The sequence below is a fragment of the Balaenoptera borealis genome (assembly GCF_965194805.1).
Source record: "Balaenoptera borealis genome assembly, chromosome: 1".
NCBI classification, from domain to species: domain Eukaryota; kingdom Metazoa; phylum Chordata; class Mammalia; order Artiodactyla; family Balaenopteridae; genus Balaenoptera; species Balaenoptera borealis.
The window spans coordinates 149,558,039-149,580,925 of record NC_138860.1 but is presented as its reverse complement, the minus strand read 5'-3'; the positions used below and the strand labels follow the sequence as shown (position 1 = coordinate 149,580,925).

Genomic DNA, 22,887 nt, shown 5'->3' with positions numbered 1-22,887 from the left:
GGGGTTGGAATCCCAGCTCTGCCTCTTTCTATCTGTGTGACCTTGGGGATGTTACTTAAGCTCTGAGCCTCTGTTTTCTTATCTATATAATGGAGAGAAAGAAACAAAGGGCTCCAAGGAGAAGTAACAAGAAGTTATAATGTATGAAGATCAGGCAGCAGAGACCCTGGCACACAGCAGATGCTCAGTAAGTAGCAGCTATTGCTGTTTTTATGGTTTGAGTCTTAATTAGAAGCAAAGGAAATGGGGTGTTCTGTGCCCTCACAGGGGATGTACGCAGCAGGTCGGACTCTCACAGCTGGGAGCAGAACTGGGACAAGAACACAGGGACCAACAGGGTTTGCTTTTCTCCCTGTCCCTCCACTGGCCTGATACTCCCCCGGTGCAGGGATTGCATCACATTCAGCACAGGACCCAACTCAGGGTAGATTTCAGTGCAGGGCATTGAACCCAGCGGAAACGTAGCTGCCCAGCCTCTGCTCCCACACCTCCAGGGCCAGGCTATCCCTCTCCCCGGGAAGCTCCTTCCCAGTGACCAGCCTTGGGTCATGTAAATCCTCCCACAGGCCCTCTGACCCCCTCTGGAGCCACATGACTTCTCCCCCTGAGCAGCCTAACAGGGATTTGGGGACAGACGCTAGGCCTCCTGAATCCGTTCCATTTCTGCCTTTCTTTTCAATGAAATCCTTGCAGTACATCTGCATTCTAAGCTGAGCTTTCTTCACACGTTCCTTAGAAGAACATCTCTGCCTGTGCAGGGCTGGAAGAAACCAGAGGAATCAGAGTCTACCTACAGATGGGGGCCTGAGACCCAGAGAGAGAAAAGGGCTGGTCAGGGAAACACAGGAAGGAAGGGACGAGAACGAGCTCACTTGCCTCCCAGTCCAGGACCCCCAAAAAGCCCTCCCTGAGCCCTGCACTGAGGGGTCGACATGGGTGATAAATACCAATGTGGTACTTGCCTTTTGGTAAATCACGGCTTATAATGCATCAGAAAGGAAGTATAGTTATGAACCACGGCACCTGGGGCATTTCCTAATATGAACACCAGAGTGCTCCTTCCACAGGAAGCTCAGCATCCAAAAAAGAAACATATATTCCAGTGCTTTCTTTTTCCTGTTCTAACATTCTCCAAGTGCATCCTGTGTGCCAGTCTCTGTGCTAGGCACTTTACCAGGAAACCCCAGGACAAAGGGCCTGTTCTGTCCTCACTTGACATGTGGGGAAATTCAGCCCCAGGGTGTTAAGTTACATGCCCAAGGTCACACCTAGGTGGCAGCAGAGCCACAGTTGGACCTCACAGTCAGATGTCCCTCTTCCCCACCGTGGCTCTCCAAACAAAATGCCCAGGGGCATCAGATACGGAAGAAAAGCCCAAGAATAGGTGGGAAGTCCAAGGAAGCTTCAGCTCAGCGCTCAGTGAGCTTGTGTCTGTGCCCTGAGCACACCGATGAGAAGTCCGCCCAGCCTGTCAGCACGAGTGCATGACCAGCAAACCCCAGGAGAGCAAGGCAGGCTTGACAAAGAAGGGGATGGAGGGGCTCCATCACTGGGCCTCAGCCAGCCAGATGCTCGCCACGGACCCTTTCCTCCCTGGCATCCTGGGAGCCTGGGAGTCAGCTTGGCCTCCCACAGTGTGCCAAGTCCTGACAGGCACTAGGTAAACAGGCCAGAGCAGCCACAAGCAACATCACTGTCCTGAAGGGCAGCACTGAGGCCAGGAAATGGCAGGCTCGGGTGCATGTCCCATGGTGGTGTTTTGGGGAACAGACCTGTTTCACTGTCATGACCAGTTTGGACATTTTCCACCCTTGCTCTGCCCTGGCACCTTTCACTCAATATCCCAGTGATTCCTCATAGCAATCCTGGCAGCTGTTGTTAATCCCATTTTACGCAAGAGGAAATTGAGGCTCAAAGAGGTGAGGGTGGTAGGTGGCAGAAGTGGGATTTCAAGTCCATGTGGCAGCTTCCAAAGCTTGGACTCTTTATACTAAGTCCCTTAGCCACCTCAGCATTATCGGGCAAAGAATGAGGACCCCAGAGAGGCAAATGCAGTTGGACTAGATCCCAGAGGCTGCAGGACAAGGCAATGTGGCGGATCCACCACAGACCAGAGGCACCTGCATGAAGGGCTCCCCTGGAATGTGCCCAGAAATGTGCGGTAGAATAAACCTGGGCCTGTGACAACTTATGCTTTGCTAATGGACCACCCTGGGGAAATTGAGGCAGCATGGTCAGTTTCAGGCTGGGGACTAGACTAAACCACCTTGGCGGACCCTGTGTGAAGTGTAACCACGTGGAAGGCTTTGGAAGCAGAGCTGAGCCTGAACCCTGGCACGGCCACCTCCTCTCTGGGTGACCCTGGGCAAGTTCCTTCTCTCTCTGGGCAAGTGAGGATGGTGGCTTTCCCAGGCAGCACTGCCACACAAGGTCAAAAGGCAAAAAGGGATCTGAGCAATCATCCCAGTGTCAGGTTGTGCAGTGTAAAGAGCCCAACAGCCCCTTGTCAAGAGGCTACATCAGCCCCGCCAAGAGATGAGGGCAGGGCAGTCTTTTGAAGCTGTCAGAGCAAACCATGCCAGCCCCCACTCTCCTGGCCTTGGCAGCCTTGGCTCCAGCTTCCAGGGTGATTCCCAAGCTGGGCTCGAGGCCGTGGCTCTCTATTTCCAGGGATTTATGTCCCTCCACGCCAGTCACCCCTTGGACAATTCCCACCTCTGTGAATTCCTGTACTCCACAGCCCAGGAGCAGTACACAGTCATCCAGGATCTGCGACATCATAATCTGGTGCCATGGCAACAGATGGGCTGCCACAAAGGACTTGGGATTCCTAAGGGCAGTGGGGAGGGGCCAACCCCAGGGCAGAGGGGGAGAGAATGGGGAATCCAGGACAAAAGAAGGGGGAGCTGCTAATTATAACAAGAACGCAGGCCAAGGAAAGCATCAGACTGCTCACGGTTGATGGAACTCTGTTCTGCCACTTGTGGGCTGTGTGACCTTTTGCAAGTTACACAATTTCTCTGAGCCTCACTTTCTTCACCTACATTCAGGGATAAAATCTCTGCTTCAACACACAGGGTTGTTGTAAGAAGCAAACGGGCTAAGGATGGTGCCAGGACCTTATGAACTGAAAAGCAGAAAGGTGCAAGTTTGCGGCGTGTGAAGTCAGCAGCCCCAGCTGCTGTGTGTGTGACACTGGGCTCATCAGCCACATGGGCCTGCCTCCTCATCTGGATATGGAAGTGTGGAGCTGACTGAATCTTCAGCCCTCTGTGCTCAGAGTCTACGATCTTGCGAAATTGTTATGATCACTCATCACCTCCCAGCTTCCCCGTCCCCAGAAGCGAGACAACGTGCATGCTTCATGCTGTTATTCCCCACCCATGCTCATCCTGCGGCCCCAGTGCAGACAGGAGGCTTCAAAACAAAGATTAGCCAGGACTGCCAGCTGGAGCTGCTCAGTGTGGCTTCGTCTTGGCAATCACAATGCTCCGTCCTGTCAGAGCCCAGGGCCTTGAAGTCCCCTCTGCGGCTCTCCTGTTCTAGAAGCTGAAGCCAGGCCCAGGGAGAAGGGGCTGCTCCAAGGCACAGCACGTGTCTCTGGGAGGGCTGTACTTGAGCCCAGGTATTCTGACCCCCAGTCCCACTGTGTGGCCAGGAAGCCAGGCAAGGGCTACCCAACCATCCCAGGGGTCAGGGAAGGCTTCCTGGAAGAGGAGACTGTGTTCAAGGAAGAGAGGTCATCCAAGCTGTGAGAGTGAGGAGAGCAGAGAAGGGTGTTCCAGGGAGAGGGATAACAGGCCATGGGGTGTGGAGGAGCCAGCGGAATGGCCATTTGGGGCTGGGGAGGAGGCAAGTGGCAAGGGACCTGGGAGCTCCACTAGGCCAGGGGCCAACTCACCCCGCATGGCACCAGGCTGCCCCTCAGAGGCCCAGTGCAGGGACCTGGCTTTCCCTGAGCTCACCTAGGGACTCACCCCGCCCCTGCTGAGCACAGGGCAGCCAACAAAACCCATGGCTCCAAGCTGCCTGGGCCTCCTTCAGGATTTGGCATGTCCATGAACACGACCATCAGGCCCTGGCAGAGGAAGAGAGAGGCAGAGGGCAGGGCAGAGAGCTGCAGGACCGACCATCCACCCAGATGTTTGGGTTAAGATTTATTACCTTCCCCTTGGAGATTCATGATGCCCACTGGCTTACTAAGGGCCCTGAGATGCCTACAGTAAAGATATCAGATTGATTTTGTTTCCTCCAGCACTTCCCAAACTTGTTTAGCCAAGGAATGTCTTTGTTGGATGCCACGTCTATTAATTTCCCAAGAAACAAGTGTCCAATGAACCACACTTGACCAAACACTGCTGTAGTGCCAGCCCCTCAGATCTGAAGATGAGGCCCAGAGAGGGGAAGGACTGGCCTATGGTCACACAGCAGAGGCTGGTACCCAATCTTCTGTCTCTGAGCCAGCTCCACCAAACCATGAAAAACAGGAGAAGGCATTCCCGGAGTACTTGGGGCAAAGTGAAGCTGAGGGGACTCCACTGGGGAGACCCCAGTCCTAAGAGCAGGGACATGTCTAGAGGCAAGCCCAGGATGGGGTCAGGGGGGAATTGATACCAGGCCACACGGGACAGGGAGATGCGAGAGATGCAGGCTCTGCCTGCCCTCAGGTTTCTGCAGACAGGTCGTGGGCCCCAGGGAACATTCTTTGAGGGCAGAGCAGAGACCCACAGACAGGTGATTCCAGCTCAACACTGTTGCGGAGCCACCTGGGGCAGGTCCCTTCCCTCCCAGGGCAGTTGAGAGTCTGGGAGAGCAAAGATGTAAACCCTCACCTTGGAGCCCTGTGCACAGAGGGGACTCGTCTGTTCCCACTTCCTCTCTCAGACCCGGACCAGCACCGAGCGGCCTGGCTCTGGCCCCGCCGCCCAGCCCTAAGGCAGCTGGGCCACTTGTACCCGGGTCGGGGAGATGAAAGAGCTGCTCCCCCCACGGTTACCCTTCTGCAGAGCTCGCCAGGCCCTGGCGTTGCCAAGACGATCACTGCCAGCAGAACGAAGATCGGGGGTGGGGGCAGGGGGCGTGCCAGGCGGCCCCGGCCTACTAACCTGGCAGGCAGATTTAAATGACAGCCCAGGAAGCTACTATTAAACTGTCACCCCAGTCAACGGCACGACAGACCCGGAGTGTTCTCTGGCTGCAGCAACAACACAGCAGGAGCGAGGAGGGGAGGAGCCAGTGGCCCAGAGCAACCTGCACCCCCTCCCGGGAAGCCCGGTCTGCCTGCCTGTTCACCCGCCGGCCAGAGCCACCCTCTCAGGCTGAGGCGGGTCCTGGCCCAGAGCTGCAGCACAGCACAGGGCCTGGAAAACTTTATTTTTAAGCAGAGGGATGCTTTTCCTAAGTGAAACCCCAGCATATAAAATAGAGTAAAATGGAGCTGCACTACTGGAAGCAGGGCGAGAGGGGACCCCATCGCTCCCTTAGCAGCCCTGGTGGGGCCATGAAACCCTGGGCTCACAGCCCAGCAGCAGCAGCTCTGGGGTCCAGCAGCACTGGGTTCAAACCTGCCCCCGATCCCGCCCCCGACACATGATGTTCCCAAAAACCCTCAGTTTAAAGATCCCGTGAGTCTAATACAACATTAAGAATAGCTTTTGTGGGTTTAAGGTTCTCACTTTCTAAGGACCCAAGTTTTTAAGACTGCACCACCCTGACCCACACACCCTCAGCCTCATGACAGGACTCCAGGACAGTTACTGCATGACACACACGTGTCGACAAGCTGTGGACACCCCCCGATCCCATCCTGCAAGGGACTGTGTCCCCGAGTCCACGCTGACAGTCAGACTCGAGGCTCTGGGTGGTGCCAGAAAGGCAACCCATTCCCACAGTGTCCCGACACCCATAGAGCGCGATGGGAGGGGCTCAGCTTGCGGCTTTGTGCTGCCCAGCGGGCTCCGGGGCTCAGGCCACCACCATCCATCAGCAGGTGACATCTGAGTCCGCTTTCTCCTCCACCCTCGCATCCCACTTGGGGAGTAAGAGGAAACGAAGCAGCAGATGCTGGCGGGGAGGGGTGGGCATGCGAAGGGCTTGAGGCAGAAGATGAAAGAATGAAGGAGGGTGGGGGGGAGGATCACTCTTTGGGGAGGGCGCCTTTGCTTTTAAACTGGACAATGTCCTCAGCTGGGTGTCCACCTGACTCCGCATACCAGCACCTGCCAACATTTCCTTCATCTCAGCGTCCCCCTCACACAGGGTCTGATGCCAAGCAGGTGCTCAAAGAATACCTATGGTCCCACACCTCTGACAGACCGTGTGACCTCTTCCCCCTTGGCCTCAGTTTCCTCAGGTGAACATATCGTTAAGGACTCCCTCCAGCTGACATTCTGGGTCTGTGACTCTACGACACAGGTGGGTCGTGCTTCACGGTGCTGCTCCAGGGGATCACCTGGGGCTTCCCACAGCCAAGTCCCTCTTCCAGGCCCTGGCACATCCCAGCTGCTCTCGGACGCTGCCCGACCCCGGCCCCCCTGTCACCAAGGGAGGTCCAAGCCATCACTGGGATATGTGGGACTCCCTGTCGCCACAGGGAAGATGCACGTCTCCGAGGGACAGACGACAAAGGGGTCTTCCTGTCGCAGTGATTTGTGGACAGAGGGGTATTAAGCCAGTGACAGCTGTGAGGGGGTCGGGGGGAACGGGTGTGGGGAGAGGTGGATGGGATCAGCAGGGGTCCCTGGCGGGCGCCTGCACAAGGACCAAGCACCACGCAAGGGGTGCTGTCAGAGGAGCAGGCAGCATGGAGAGGACGGCCACTCCCCGACCAACTTCCAGGCTCAGGACTGCCCACTCCGGATATGGGACACCCACTTGGCGCTGGGATTTGAGGTTTCAAGGAAACAGCTAGAGGGAAACTCACAGTATCCTCAGGGTAGGAGCCTCCAGAAGGCAGAAGGCGTGGCTAGGAAACCCTCCACGACCTCCAGCCAGAGCCCTGCCTGGTTCCCAGCCACACGCTGTCCCTCCGCTCAGGTGAGAGCACTTGGCTGGCCCCAGTAGGGACTCAGCCTCCTCTGAACTTGGGGACCTTCCTGTCTAACCCCAGTCAGTCACGGCTCTGCCTCCCACGAGCAGACCTCAGAGCCTGCCAAGGACCCCACCTTCCAGGCCTTGTTCTCCCATCACCAGCCCCAGCGGGAAGAGGGACAGCTCTTCTGCAGGCTGGGAACCAGGCTCCAGGTCTCATTCCAGCCGGGCTCTGCCACCAACAAGCTGCGTAACACCGCCAGGCCTCTCTGGGCTCTGTTGCTTCCACCCTGCTGACTTCGAGTGGGAAACCCAGGGATCCCTGGACAAAACTCTGCCGCGGTGGGCGAGGAGGTCGGGCCAGACGGGCCTGAGAAGCTGCCTCAGTCAGCAGCCTGCGTCGGGTTCGCTAAGGGAGTAGGAGCCCGGTGGCCAGTCGTTCCTACCCAAGCAGCCAGGTGGCACGAAGCAGTGAATGATGGGATGATGACCCCCACCTGTCTGGGGGAGGGGCAGTCCCTCCTCACCACCCTCTGGATGGCCGCACCCTCTGCCCACAAGGCAGCGGCTGGGAAGCAGCCCCACCTGAGTGGAAAATGCAAACACTTTCACCAATTAGGCTGGTAGGAGAAGCGTTTTGAGAGGAGCCCCACTGGGCTATCCTGGTGATAAATGGGCAGCGACACCCTGTTATTGGGAAATCCATCCCCTGGGGCTGGCTGGGCTGCGGTCTCTCTGGGGCACCCTCTTTGGGGCACCCCCTCTGTGCTGGCCCTGGGCTTCTTGCCCAGGAGGCTGGTATGGGCTCTCTGCCACCCTCAGCCCCTCGCCAGCCATCCAGGGAGCCTTGGCCCACTGGGTGCCCAACAGGAGGCCTGAGGGTTAGGGCACTGCTCTGCAAAGTAGTTGAGGCCTGTGTCTGGGAGGATGCTGGCTTTTATTTGCAAAGAGGTTAAGACCATTTCACTGCAAACAGGGTTGGCACTGGGCTCTCCCCACCACTGGCCTGGGGACCTGGCTCTACTGTGTGACCTTGTATAAGTCCTCTGCCTTCCCTGTGCCTGGCTCTCTTCCTCCATGACGGGACTGGATTGGACGAGATGACCTCTAAGTTCCTTTTCTTTTTAGTTATGGTGCTAAAAAGAGGTCCAGAGTGAGGCTGGCAAAGGAAGGGATCTGTGGCTCAGTCCCCAGGCCCTCCCAATCCACCCCTGTGGCTCCAGGTAGGGGGCTGGAAATCCACAGCCAGTAGCCACTGTCCCGCTGAAGGCCTCTCCATCATCAGAAAGCCACCTTTCCTGGTCCTGCTGGGTTCCCATCTCCCCTAGAATCTGACCAAGTGTCTTAGCAGGGTGCTCAGGGATACTTCAGGCTGCCCCACTAACTGCTCTCGCCCACCCCTAGCTACCAACGCCTCCACATCCACCCAACGGTCATGGACAAACCGTGGGCTTGCCTACCTGGTGTCCTTACTCGTGCAGCTCCACCTGCAGGAGGTGCTTCTTCATCTCTACCTGGCAAAACTCTCCCCACTCCTCAAGGCCAGTTCAAGCATCAGCTGTTGATGGCGTCTGACAACGCCCTCTACCTCCAACAAGGCCCAAAGGAGTGGAGTTCCTGCCTGGGGCCTGCCAGGGCCCAGACACTAGCAAACTCGAGTCACCACAGGGTGCTTATTTTGCTGCCATATTTTTGGCAGGTCAGACCTACCTGGACAGTGCCCACAGCAAGCCTTCCAGGCTGTGCCCACCCTGGCCGTCAGTGCCGAGGTGAAGCTCTGCAGCTTGGCTGGACATCACTCATCTCCCTGTTGACAGCCTGGGAGGCCCTGGGAGGCTCCACCAGACCAGAGTGGGCTCAGTGAGTCATCCCAAGGCTCAGCCAGCCTGTGGAGCTGGCCTCAGGGAGATGCAAACCTTCCCCTCCCACTGTAGCTGGGCCCTTGGCTGTGGGAAAGCCCTTCACAGGGCTATTCTGGGGGCATTCTGCAAACCCAGGCCTGGGTTGTGGCGGTGGGGAGCTGGGGAGGAGCCTCTGAGTGGTCTGGGCTTCAGAGCCCTGGGCACTACTCCAGGTTGCCCCGACCACTGGGGTGACCTTGGACAAGTCCCTTGCCCTCCCCGTGCTTTGGTCTCCTCATCTAGACATCGGAGGAGAAAGGAGTCAGGTTTTCCATGTGCACCATTCACAGGCCTGCCTTGGTACCCCTCCAGGTGGAGAGTGGAAGGGACAGACGGAGGGCACTCCCGGCCTGCGGGCAGGGCTACATGTCCTGAGCCGGCGCAGTCAGCACCCGCGTCTAGAAGGGGAGGCAGGTGTGCAGCTGGGTGGTGAGGACAGCAGAGCACGAGCGTGGCTCAAGGTGGGTGCTCCATGGAGAGGGGGCAAGGGCCCTACAGCAGGGGCCACAAAGCAGCAGCAGCTCAGACGTGGGGAACCGTGGGGCTGTTCTGGGGACAAGGAGAGTCTCTGGCTGGAAACTCAGTGAAGGCCGAAGGAAATCTGGCAGAACTGGGATCCTGAATGAATGCGGTGCTGAGCGGCAGATTCACGACCCCAGCCCCCCGCCCCTCAGTCTGGCTCCTTACAGCAACTCTGTGAGGCAGGGGGCATCACCCCCTTTGAGAGATGAGGAAGCAAAAGCCCTTGAAAGGCAACAGACTGTCCCAAGGTCACAGAGCTCAAGGCAGGACCAGAACCCAGGGCATCTTATCCCTAATGCTTGACAAGGAAAGCAAAGGATGAGAGGTGGACCTTCCCTCACAGATATTACAGCCAAGCTGAGGAGACAAGAACTCAGATATAACAGCTGCAACCCAGAACAAGATAAGATAGTCCTGATCAGAATCGAGGGTGGCGAGGTTGCTGTGTGGCCTCAGACAGTCATCTCCCTCTCTGGGCCTCAGTGCCCCAGCAGAAAACAAGGATGCTGAACTCAGCCCTGGGGAGCTCTCACCAGTGCCTCTCCTCTAAGGGGTGAGGGGTGCTTGGGGGACAGGGGCGGTGAGCTAGAAGCCTTTTGAGTTGGACCTCAAAGAAGGGGTGATTTTGCGCCAATGAGGAAGCAGTGGGGGATGAGGAAGCCCGCCCTGAGAAATGCCGTTTGATCCAGAAGGAAAGGGTAGATTCTAAAAGCAGATGAAGAAGGCAGTTTCTTTTCTGGCTTCTTGATGCATTGGGAAGGAAACAAGGTCCGTTCTCTGAAGCCCTTGAACATCCCAGGGGTGGTTCCAGGGGAGAAGCACGAGTGTGTGGGTGGCAACCCCACCCTGCCCCAGATTCTGGGGAGAGATGCCCCCGGGCTCCCTCATCACACTGACCACCTCGGGCTGCTCATGCCTTGTTCAATCCAGCCTGCATGTGGCCAGCAGCTGTGCAAGCTGCAAGCGACTCAGGGTCCTGGAACTCACCAGTACAGGTGAGTTAACCTCTCGGAGCCTCAGTTTCCCCACCTATAAAATGGGGCTAACAATCAGTAACTACACCCCTTGGGGGGCAAGATTTAAAGGAGATTGTAGATGTTGAAATTGTAGACTGAATTGTTCAGCCCACAAAGAAGATGGAGCTCTTGTCAATGATCTGGTTTATTTCTTCTTATCACCCCCACCGGCTTTCCTGCTGGGACTTTGGAGGAGAGCTGGGTCGCCTTCCTGCTGGAATGCGAGAGGGCTGGGGGCAAGTGGGCAAGGGGTGTGGCTCAGATGGGAAAAGCTTCTGGGTTCCCAGAGGTGCCGTGGCATGGCCAGCGCTGACGGGGCACTGTGTGGACGAAGCTCAGAAGGGGCCAAAGGAGCTGCAGGCAGAACACACCTGCGAGGCAGGACCTGGAGGCCCTCTGGTCCAACCCTCGAATTTCATAAATGGGGCAACTGAGGCCAGAGAAGGCCTGGGCTTTTCACACTCCCAAAGCAGCCTCGGCAAAGCAATTACACTCCCTCCTGAGACCCAGTCATGGAGCAGAACTGCAGCTTAAGAGGCTCATGGAATCGTAAAATAGCCTAGAATCACAGAACAGAATCTCCAATTCCAGGAGAGTATCTTAGAATCTTAAAGCACACGATTTAAATGTACTTAGACCCAAATGGCTCAATGGTAGGATCATGGATTCACAGCTTCTTTTCAACTTGGAAATCACAGAGAAAATTTTAAACTTACAAACAACAGAATCCTAGAAGCTTCAAATCGCAGAATCTAATCCAAGCGCCAGGAGTGGCAAAGGCCTGTCCCTTCCCCCCAAGCAGTGCAGGAATCCTCTGTTCCCACCGCTGACATATGGTCATTCCGCCCTCTTGAATGCTCTCAGCGACAGGGGACTCAGTCAGCTGTGCCGGCTGGAGGCTGGACACGTTCCTTCCTCTTGAACAGGGAGGGAAATAAGTTCTCAACAGGAGATCCCCACTTCGTACAAATGGATTTTTCACCCCTCCTTGTTCTTTGGCTCTGGTCAGAAAGATTCCCAGGGAAGTGGAAAGGAGCCAAGAGCTGCCACAAAATGACTTTAACCAGCAGACAGGCTGGGAATGTGTTTCGGTGGGAAAAAGGAAGGAGAGGGGCGATTAATTCCAACTTGCTATGTGATAAAGGAAATTAAGGCATAATGCAGAGGAGACAGCAGTTCTATTAACCTGTGTGGAATACCAATTACTCAGGCTTCTCAAAATTGCTGGAAATAGAGAGAAAACCCCTAAAGAGAATGTGATTGTGGCCCAGCGCTCATCTGGATTAGGCTGTTTGTTTGCCCTGGCACCCTAATAATGGGAATGAGGGAAAATTCCACGTTTCCTGGGAGATGGCTCTGCCAGAGTGGGGGAGAAAAGGCATGCCCACGTGTTGCCACTGGACCGCTTGGCGAGTGCTCACAGCAGAGGGGGTCCCGGCCCACTTAAGGAAGAGTTTGGTACAGTCGGGGTCAGCACACACCCTTAGTCCTGCACTCTGGGACAGACCCTGGGAGGGCCAAGCTTCTGATGACCCCTGTTCCCACTGAAAAGTCTCAAGTCTCTGCTTCTGGAAGCTGAAAGAATCAAGTAGGGGGCCTGCTGTGTGCCAAGTACCCTGCTAGGTGCTGGTAAGCCCTGCCATTAGGCAAGGTCTTCAGAGGTGGCCTTGTCTCAGGTGCTGGTCCTGCTGGGCTAGCGCCCAGGGCTCTGGCCAGCACCGCCCACCTCTCTGCAGCCAGCCAAGGGACAGGCAGCGTGGGCAGAGTTAATGGCCAAGGGCCGCATCTCGGTGCCTACGGCCAGGGCCCCAGCAGGACTTCTGGGAGGGCTCCCGGCCAGAGCTGGGCAGAGGAGACAGTTGCGGCCGTGGGAAGTGAGCTGAGAGAGGGAGTGGGGCAGGTGCCCAGCAGAGCCTCACGCCCCACTGGCATCCTGGCCTAGACCCTTGCCACTTCTCAGAGCCCCTCTGACAGGGGCCCATCACTCGGGCTCTGAGCCAGCATGGTTCCTCCAACAAGATAGGTCCCACCACAGCCTGGCTAAAAGGGAAGCTGCCTCTGAAACAGCCTGCTCCGTGAGCACGTCCACCACCCATGACAAGTCCATCCTCCTCAGCCTTTTCTTCAAGTGGACGTTTTCTCCCAGTACAGAGATTTGGAAGATGCTCGTCTGCAGCCCTCTGTGGTCCTCCTCCCACGAGGGGCAGGTTAAGGAAGCAGAGCTCACATCCTGGCTTGGCCCCTTACTAGCTGTGTGACCTCAGGCAGGTTACTTGACCTCTCGGAGCCTCTGTTTCCCTCATCTAAAATTGTGATGCTGCATCCTGACTTGCAGGGTAGTTGCTTGTAAGATAACACAGCAGTGCCCGACGTAGTGATGCAAGTTCCTCTCAACTTTTCTTTTTCGCTCTCCCACCCCCAGGCTCTGTACCTAGTAGGCCCTCAGGAAGTTTTTGTTACAATTATTAAAGGACATCAGGAGGCCTGGCCATTGTCATCCTGTGCCTCCTGGTTCTTCCTAACATGGTTTCTCTGTGTATAAAGTAGAAAGAAGGGCTATTCCTTGGAGAAAAAGGTCCAGGTGGAATCATGGCCAGGCAGCCAGCTGGGCTCAAAGGACAAGCTATTTCAGAAGTGGTGTCGCCACTACTCCCCCCGTGATCATAACCCTGAGTGGGGCACAGTCAAGACTGGCCCACCTAGGCATACAGGTGGCGAGCTCCAGCCACCAGCACGCCCTGCCATCTCCACCCGTGGACCCACAGACAGCCAGGGTCCTCTAAGGGAGCCTCTCTTCCATTATTGGGTGTGGGCCTGAGCCCAGGGAGAGCTGCATGGGGGAGGGGAGGGGAGTGGAGCTGGAAGGTACCCAGTGGCCCATTTCTGGGTGAAAGGTCAGCCTGTCCAAGGTCAAGCCCATGTGAGGCCAGGGTGTCTGGTGGGCACATCTTCCTCATTCTTTGGGGTTCCCCCATTCTACTGAAAAGTCTTCCATGTCCCCACATGGAATCTGAGGCCTGTTCTGGCCACAGCCTCATCACCCCGTGTTCCTGTCACTCAACTACCCTTCCCACCAGACAAGCAGCTCATTGGAGGCAGGATAAGATCTACATGGTGAGCACCAAGGGGATGCTTAGGAAATGGATGCTGGATGAATGAACGATGAATGAATGAATGAATAAATGAAAGAGCATGTGCGATCTTGAGGCCTGGGTCTTTTCTATCTATACAGAACTTACAGCCCAAGATACAAACCATCTTTACCGTCCAGCATTCTGCATACACAGTAAAAATAATCATTGAAACAATGCTTTAAAAATCCTTCATTCATGCATAATGAACTGGAGCTTCAGGGGATCCCAAGTTCTCTCCAGCTGGCTGGTACCCCCACCTCCCTCCCCGCAGGTACAGGAACCACCTCTCTGTTCTCCTTCTCCCTTTCCAAAGACACAGTACCAAGGAGAACAGAGCCAGGGTCCAGGAGGCCTGCATTCTGGTCCCAGCTGTACTCCTGAGCTGCTATGTGGCCTCGAGCAAGCCACTCACCCTCTTTGGACCTTAGTGTCACCACCTGCTGGAGGAGAGGTGTGTCCCACTGCTCTCTGAGCCCTGTTCCTGCTCTAGTTCATCATCACAAGCCACATGTGGGAGACTGGAGCTGGAAGACAGTAAGTGCCAGCACTCAGCACCCAGGCAGATAGTTCTGGCGAAAGGTTCACAGTCTGCAAGGCTGGGGAGGGCACCAGCCTCCGTCCAGGGCCCCACCTCCTACCTGCTCCTCAGGGAACCCTGGAGACATGTGGCCCTGATTATAGTGTGACAGCCGCCCCTGGGCCAGGCCCTCGTCTATCTACCACACCTTGAGGTTTACAAAGCCCTTTGCATGCATCTCCTTATTTAGTTCTTACAACACCCATGAGGCTCAGAAAGGGACAGGATGGGGCTTCCCTTGTGGATCAGTGGTTAAGAATCCGCCTGCCAATGCAGGGGACATGGGTCCAAGCCCTGATCCAGGAAGATTCCACATGCCGCGGAGCAACTAAGCCCATGCACCACAACTACTGAGCCCACGTGCCACAACTACTGAAGCCCACGTGCCTAGAGCCCGTGCTCCACAACAAGAGAAGCCACTGCAATGAGAAGCCTGCACACCACAACGAAGAGTAGTCCCCGCTCGCCGCAACTACAGAAAGCCCACGCGCAGCAACGAAGACCCAACACAGCCAAAAATTAATAAACTAATTGATAAAAAAAAATAAAAGAAAGGGACAGGATGGGCCCAGGCCACACAGCAAGTCAGTGACCATCCATCGGCCCAGTGTTCTGCCCTGACTCCACCCTCCTCCACACAGTAAGAAGGATGCAGGATCTGCAGTGCAAGTCCTGACCTTGCCCCCTGAGCAACCCTGAGAAATGTGAGTGGTACCCTCTCAAGAACCTCTCTGAGCCTCCGTGAAAATCCAACAGCATAAAAGAAGCCAAAGGTGTGAAAAGAGCACTGCACAGGGGGCCCCAGAGCCAGGGGGTCCCAGAGCCAGGGCTCCAGTCTTGGCCTCTCCACACACTGGCTCAGTGCTTGGGCAGGCCTGGGTTTCCCCATCTATCAAACAGGGGATGAGAATCCCACCCTGCCCGCCCCCTGCAGGCCTGCTGTGCACTTGCCAAACCTACCCCTGTCCCACCTGTGCACGGCCCACCACCCCTTCTGTGAGCATCACCTCAGCCAGGAGGGGTGGCGAGGCTGCCCCCTCTCTGCACACAGCTCAGTGTGACTCACTGCCCCCAAAAGCCAGGCCTGGGCACAGAAGTGTGCTCAGGCAGACATGCAGACCCTCGGGCGCATGCACACAGCACATGCAGATGGGCACACATGCACACAAACACACTGCCCACTTGCACACTCAGATGTGCACCACATACCAAACACAGACACACACGCCATGCTGTGCACACACCGCAGCACAGGGGCCACACACCCACACATACACAGGTGGCTTCATATGATGCTCACACGCTACAGACAGATATGCATAGATTTTCCTGCCTCTCCTGTGACAGCCAGATGGTGGGATTCTCCCAGAGGGCTACCATTTAATGCTCTAATTAATTTTTAAAAAGTTCTATGTACCCAGAGCCTGGGTTTGTTCCAAATGTCCCAGGCATGGCCCAGTTAGAAACCAAGGAAGGAAGCAGACCTTAGGGGGGAGGACGGTGGGGCGGGGGAGGGGGAGGGGCTCCCACTGCCCGGGAGAGCCTGCATCCTCACCTGGAGGTCTGATACCTAGCCTAGTAAGCAGGGTCCGGACTCAAGGGTCATCTGCCCAGATGTGGTCCTGATCCTGGTTCCAAGAGCACCCTATAACTCAGGACAGGGAGAGACCCCTTGCAGCACCCCTGGCCGGGTTGTCTGGTCCTGCCTGCACACTTCGGTTCCTCAGACTTCACTGCAGAGGAAGGTGTTTACAGACACCAGGGTGGGCTCTGGGGCTCACGTCCAGATCCCAACTCACCCTTTACGAGCCCTACTGTGTGACTCCAAGGCACTGTCAGAGGAAACAATGCACACAGCCAGAGCAGTCTGCCGGGCGAGAGGGAGGAGGCGGGAAGATGACGGGCCAGCCCAGAGGGACTCGCAATGCTCCCTGCCTGCCCACTTACATGCCTCCAGTGAGGGGAAGCTCACTCTGTCTCCAGGCAGCCTGCTCTGAGTGGACCAGAGCCCATCGTCACCCAGGTCCCCTGGTGAACCCCGGCCGTTCTCTGGGTCACGGTCCCTGGTGGTCCAGGCCGGCAGGAACCATGCAGCACTTGCCCTCCAGGCCTTTCCTCTGCCTTTCCCGGGGGCATGTTCTTTGCTGCTGAGTGTTTGGGAAAACGCAGCAATAAATTTACCGCCTCACTTATGAGTAATTTGCTGTCAGGAGCTCTGCATAAGCAGAAGGCTGAATTAACGAGGCTTAATTAACATGAATGTTGTGACAGATTTCAACCCAGTGGGGAAATCCCCCATCCTCGAAGTCCAGGCCCTCGCCTGCCACTTCCCAGCTCACGCGGGAGATGACAGGCGCAGGGAGAGCACTCAGAGCCGCTGATGGATGTGACCCGGGGCTGCCTCTTTCCCAGGATTAGGAGGGATTTGGGATCTGGGGATGGAGGTTTGCAGATCAGCACAGGAAGCCGGGAGCCTTTGCAACACCAATTCCAAAGGAGTTTTCAGGCTAAGCCCTTCGTCCCTACCTGGCTCAGTGACAAATGCATGGGCCTCGGAGCCTGAGAGACCAGGGTTCGGATCTGCCACTCACATGCTGAGAGGCCTTGGGTGAGTCACCCTACCTCTCTGTGACTCACCATCCCCGTCAGCAAAGGAACAAGACAAATCCCCCCTCACAGAGTTGTCAGAGGATTCCTGAGGTCATGCGTGGAGAGCAAAGGTGCTCCGAGATCTTCATTTCCTCCCCCCACCCCATCATGAGCATAAGAACAAACATTATTGAGTGATTACCGTGCGCTGTGCTCATCATCCATCTCATTTAATCCTCCTCATAGTCCTTCGAGGAAGAAACTACCATAGCCCCATTGTACAGATGAGGAAACCAAGGCACTCAGAGGGGAGCTAATTTGCCCAAGGTCACACAGTCAGGGGGGTGAGGGGACCACAGTCACCCATGACGCTCACTGAGAGCCCCTGGAAGGATCTCAAGAGCAGCCAAGGCAAGGGGTGAGGTCAGGCAGTGGGGGCCATGCTGGGGTGGGCACGGGGCCTGGCAGTAATGTTAGTGGAATCAATCTGTGAATGATGGAGGAAGGGGAGAAGCAGGTCCTTGGGCAGTAGGTGTCCCATCAGAGAGGTATCTGTTTTTCAACCACTAAGACTTTATTAAGTTGCCCCCCGAGGGCCCAGCCTGTGTCAGGCTCTGGGGAAGAGAAAAATGCAGTGGAAGGTACACCCACTGCTCTCAGGATTGGTCCCCCCTTCTACTCCCCTCGGCTTTCCCCCAGGGCACCCAGCGCAGCCCTGGCATGGGGCGGGAACACCATAATTTATCATTAATGATTGCCATTATTAATATTAATGTGGAGGACACCTCTGACCAGAACCAACTTTAAGGAGCAGCAGGAAGGAGGCCAAGCTCCCACCTACCCATCCCAACACCTCGGGCCCCCAGCCATCACCCTGCACACCTTAGATCACCGAACAGGACAGGCCATGTTAAGGTCCTGGGGCTCCCCCTGGAGCACAACCAGGGGAACAGGAGGGGCTCTGGGCCCCAGGTCCCCAGGGCTCACCTGAGGGACACCCAGTTGGAGTCTTGGTGTCAAGGATGTGTCTGGGAACAGCGTAGGGAGGAGGGAGTGGACAGTCTGTCCACTTATCGGGCTGACCTGAGGGTTGAGTGAGGTACCACCTGGCACTGAGTGGCAGCTCAGTAAACGATGGCTATGATTACTGACCCCCCCCCCCCGGAGGTTAGTGGAGACCAGCCCTGTCAGGTGCCCCTGAGGAGCCGGGTGGGCTCGGGGGTTCTCTGGTCTCTACAGGGCGGCTCCAAGGCAGCAGGATTAGCCAGGGGGCTCTGTACAGCCCCTGTGACAGGCCTGGGACCCACAGGGCCTCTCAGGACAGAATCAGAAAGAACTCTGTTTTTGGAAATAAAAAGAACTGCCTTATAAAGAAGTGAGGTCTCCGTCCCAGGAGGTGTGCAAGCAAGAGATCCATCCATTCATTCAACAAGCATTCACTGGGCCCCTCCACTGTGCTGGGTACTGTGTTGGCCAACGGGAGTTGGGAAAGAAAGCATGAGACACAACCCTGCCTGGAGAAACCCACGATCTAAAAAAGCAAGAGCTACTGAAGTTGCCAAACTGACCCCGGGCCAGGGCTGCCCACCCCTGTACACGTGTCAGAGGCTGGAGAAAAAGCAAGAGGCCCTTTGGCATGAAGGGGGCTTGGGGAACAACCGGGGCAGCTCAGTGAATGCGCTCTGGCCCTGCAGACATGAGGTCAGGCCCCACCTGCTCTGAGCCCCTCGTGGCCCTGTGATCCCGACGGCCTCCTGGTGCCTATGCTCTCCTTGCCCTGGTCCACCTTGACCACAGCTCAGCATCAGCCTCCAGAGCCCCCACCCACCCCGAAACCCAGTCGGGGGGTTAGGAGGTGTCCTTGGAGGGAGGGCCCTGCTGGCAGCAGGGAGCAGAGGAGAGACAGGTGGCTGTCTGCCTGGACAGGGGCGAGGGCACGGCCAGTCCCAGGCAGGTGGCAGGCTCACCCCTTGCCCACTTTCCTGCCCCCCCAGCATCTACAACTCTGCCAACCACAGTTCCCGGGGAGCAGGCTCCAAGGAGGCCCAGCAGCCAGACCACCAGCTGCTGCCCCCTCCCCGTACAAACACTAGCCACAAAGCACCCTCCCCCAGCTCTGCCCGCCTGCGGTGACAGCCTCTTGGCACCAGCTCTCCCCTTCCCTCCATCTGTCAGGAATCGGTGCAGACAGACTGTGAGAACCACAAGAGGAAGTAGCGATGCTGCTTGGACCCCACCCCTCCCCCCTACCTCCCCAGTGCTCTCCCCTGCACCCCACGTCCTCTCTCTCCCCACTCCTCTCTGTGTCTTCCTTTCCCTTGCATCTGTCTCCTACTGATGAAGCCATTGACAAAGTTGGGAGTGGGGAGGGGAAGAGGACCAGCCAGCCAGTGACCCCCACTTACCGGTAATCACCACACACCACGGCCACAGCACGGCCACCCACCCAAAAGTCTTCCTCCTTTACGTTCTCCCAAACCATTAAGGAGTCGAAATCCTGTGCGACTGTGGGCTCAGTGTCCCCATCTGTACAACTGGTACAGCAAATCCTGCTGAGCCCGCCACCCAAGGGATACCAGGAGCCCAGAGGCAATACACGGAAAGGGCTCTGTAAACCACAGAACCTTGTACAAGGCAAACGGCCTGTGTCCCCAGCTTCTTCCTGTCTGATGTGGGAATAAAGATCCTAGTGCTGCCCTCCTCCTGGGAGTAGCGAGGCCAGAACGGGACATGAACAGACAGAAAAATGCCTTGAAGAATATAAAGGGCAGCAGGAACGCAAAGGCAGGGCTGTCGAGGTAATGATCCTCACTGTATTGATGTGAGGTGAGCAGGGCAGAGCTGGGGAAACCGAGGCCCAGAGGGAGCCGTCACACAGCTAGCTGTGTCAGAGGCAGGGTCAGAACAAAGGCCAGGCCTCCTGGCCACGTCCACACCAGCACCCCAACCGGGACGCTCAGCCCTGGCTCCTCCAGACCTTCCAAGGGGGTCTATGTCTCCTTGAATTCTCCCAAAACATGGGGAAGAAATCAGCTTTTTCCTTTTTTTAGAGTGAGCCCTGTCCAACTGGCAGCAGAACCCACAGGTAACGGGGGAAGACCTGTTGCAGAGCCGGGGGAGCAGCGACGGGGGTGGGCAGGGTGCAGGCCGGCGGGCCAAGAGTCCCATTGGACATGAGACTTTTCATTTTAAAACGGGGGCGGTTCCAAGCCGGGCACCCTGCATGGGAGCAGGCGCTTGGTAATGCCAAAGTGCGGGCAAACACGGGGGTGGGTCTTTGCACCGAACAGAGAGCATAACCCCTTTCCCCCTTCATCCCGGCGAAGCTTGGCCCAAGGCCCCACAGGCCCCAGCAGGGAGGAAGTTCTGGTCTAGCTGCCGTCTCAGGGTCCTGTGAAGCCACGTCTGCCCCCAACTGCAGCACAGATGTGCCCAAGGAAAAAGGGAAGGAGACATGGGTCCTCCACCCCTTTCACTGCTAAGGAAGCTTGAGGTTCAGAGAAGCCAACCGCCCAAGGTCACATATTGAGTTGGGTGGCCAAGGCCTGCTTTTCTATCTGCAGATCCTCCCCAGGTCCCAGCAGGGCACTGGCACAGAGTAGGCCTGCAGTGGATGCTGGAGCTCAGACTCGAAGGCTCCAGTCCACACCAGGCACTTCTCGGAGGCTCACAGAAACACCACGTGCGAGCGGGCACGTGGCGCAGGAGGGTGCAGCACGAGGGGCAGAAACACAGCCTGGGGTGGGAGGGGCGCTGGGCATGTGAAAAGCCAAAGCCGCTCTCTTCCCTTCCCTGCTTCTCCACAGGCCCTAGCCAGGTCCCCCTGCCCCATCCTCCTGAGGCCCGTGGTCTGGTGTGAACCACAGGCTCTTAATCGGACCATCGTGATGCAGAGTGGCAAGGATGGAGATGGGAGGAAACACAGGGACGGGGGAGCCCAGAGGAGGCCCTGACTCAGCTGGGGTGTGAAGGCTGCCTGGAAAGGGAGACTCTTGAAGCAAAGTGGGGCTGGACAAGCAGAGGAAGGGCCTTCCAGGCAGAGGGACCCACGTGTGAGAGTGTGATGATGCCCCTGTGACACCAAACACATGTGGGGTGTGGCTGGAGCACAGAGCCATGGGGTTTGGGGGGACAAGTGGATGGTGAGGTCTGCAGCAGGAGAGATGCCAGGTATGTGTTTGGGCGTTGAAGGTCCCTGAATGTTAGCAAGCAGACTATCCTGTGAGTGGGGGACGTCCCTGTAGGACGCTGAGCAAGGGCAGGACAAAGCTCCGCGTGTTTGAGCCCTCGGCGGCAGAGCGGAGAATGGACGGGAGGGAGGGAACAGAGACGAGGTTGGTGCTGCTGCCGTGGTCCGGGGAGGCTGAAGTGGGATGGGGAAAGGGCCTGGACCAGCAAGTAGGAGGGGAGGATCAGGCCTTGGTGGCCGTTAAAGGTAAGGGAGACGGGGGCTGTGATGACTCCCAGGTTCCTAACCAAGGCCAGGGCAGTGTCCATGCTGTGGACTGGCCTCAGGGCAGAAGAGGTCCATGCACAGCCCCCAGTGCCCGTGTGCCCGGCCACAGGTCATCGCAGGGTCTGGGCACTGCCACCTTGCTGACCCAGAGACAAGCTGTCTGCAGAGGTGTCACCTTTACTGCTGGCCATGGCACATCTGTCTTCAGCCCCCCACTTCCTTGGGAGGTAGGTCACGGTTACAGAAAGCAGCCAGTATTTGTAGAGCCCAGAGTGTGCAGCCCACCAGGCCCCAAGAAGCAGTGGCCAGAGAGGAGATAGGCCTTACCCGAGGCCACACAGCATGTCAGCTATCACAGGCCAGGAAGGGACACTGAGCAGGCTTGGAGTGAAGGTAGGGGGCCGTGTTTGTGAGCAGAGGTCCCAGAAACAGAGCTGGGACCTGGGTAGGGCAGGAGCGTCACAGGAGACAGATTTGAGATTGAAAGGAAGACAGATTTTTGTAACAGGAAGGGCTATCCAGGGACAGAAAAAGCTATCAGGTTGCTTAGTGAGCTCCCTGTCCCTGAAGGTATTCAAGCAGACAATCCCCCCTTCCCCAACTCCAGCCCCTGGGGCTGCTGAGGGGATTCCTGCATTGGGGTGGTGGGGGGGGAGCCTGCTTTGGCCAAATGAAGATGCTGCTCCAGGGCTTCCCTGGTGGCACAGTGGTTGAGAGTCTGCCTGCCAATGCAGGGGACACGGGTTCGAGCCCTGGTCTGGGAGGATCCCACATGCCGCGGAGCAACTAGGCCCGTGAGCCACAACTACTGAGCCTGCGCATCTGGAGCCTGTGCTCCGCAACAAGAGAGGCCGCGACAGCGAGAGGCCCGCGCACCGTGATGGAAAGTGGCCCCCGCTTGCCGCAACTAGAGAAAGCCCTCGCACAGAAACGAAGACCCAACACAGACAAAAATAAAAATAAATAAATTAATTAATTAATTAAAAAAAAAAAAAAGATGCTGCTCCAGCCCCAAGAGCCACAGCTCACTCATTCATTCACTCAACACACATTCACCAAGGCTTGCTCTGTGCCAGGCCAGAGGCAGCGGGCACCAGGGGCAGGTGGAGCAGAACAAGAGAAACCTCATCTCTCAATCTTCCCCACCCCCATCCAGGGGCGTGAGGCCAAAGCTGGGCAGGGGGCAGAGGACGGAGGCCCGGGCTGCCCACGCTCCATGTCACAGGTCTGAGGGGCTGGGCTCCCTTATCTTCCTGGGCACATTTGGGGCACGGGGCCAAGGGCTGGGCAGGATCAGACACAATGCAACCTCCTCCTGCACCCCACCCCTCCTGGAGGTCCCCAAGGCTCTGGGCTCATTTCCTAATGAGGTCCCTGGAAGGACTCTTCCTAATTAAATTAGGACAGTAAGTTATGGCCTGTGGCCGCGGGGGAAGAAGCAGGGACAAAGGTGACTTCTGGGGGCACTCCCTGGCCCCTCCCAGCCCACCCAGCAGTGCAGCAGCCTGGCATGGGAGGGGATTCCTAAAGGACAAATGGGAGATGGAGGTTCAGAAAAAGAGGTCAAAATAAGTGGAGCAAATCTTGAATGGAGCACTGATCACGTCCAGACACTATTCTTGGTGCTTTTCCTAAACAAACTCATATAATCGTCCAACCACCT

At 56.8% G+C, this 22,887-nt stretch overlaps 1 protein-coding gene across 26 annotated transcripts in view; it reads right to left on the bottom strand.

Annotated features, from left to right (window-relative positions):
- LRP8 (LDL receptor related protein 8) overlaps positions 1–22,887 on the bottom strand; it is a 78,266-nt gene that overhangs the window by 41,965 nt on the left and 13,414 nt on the right. The gene's annotated exons all lie outside the window — the stretch shown is intronic.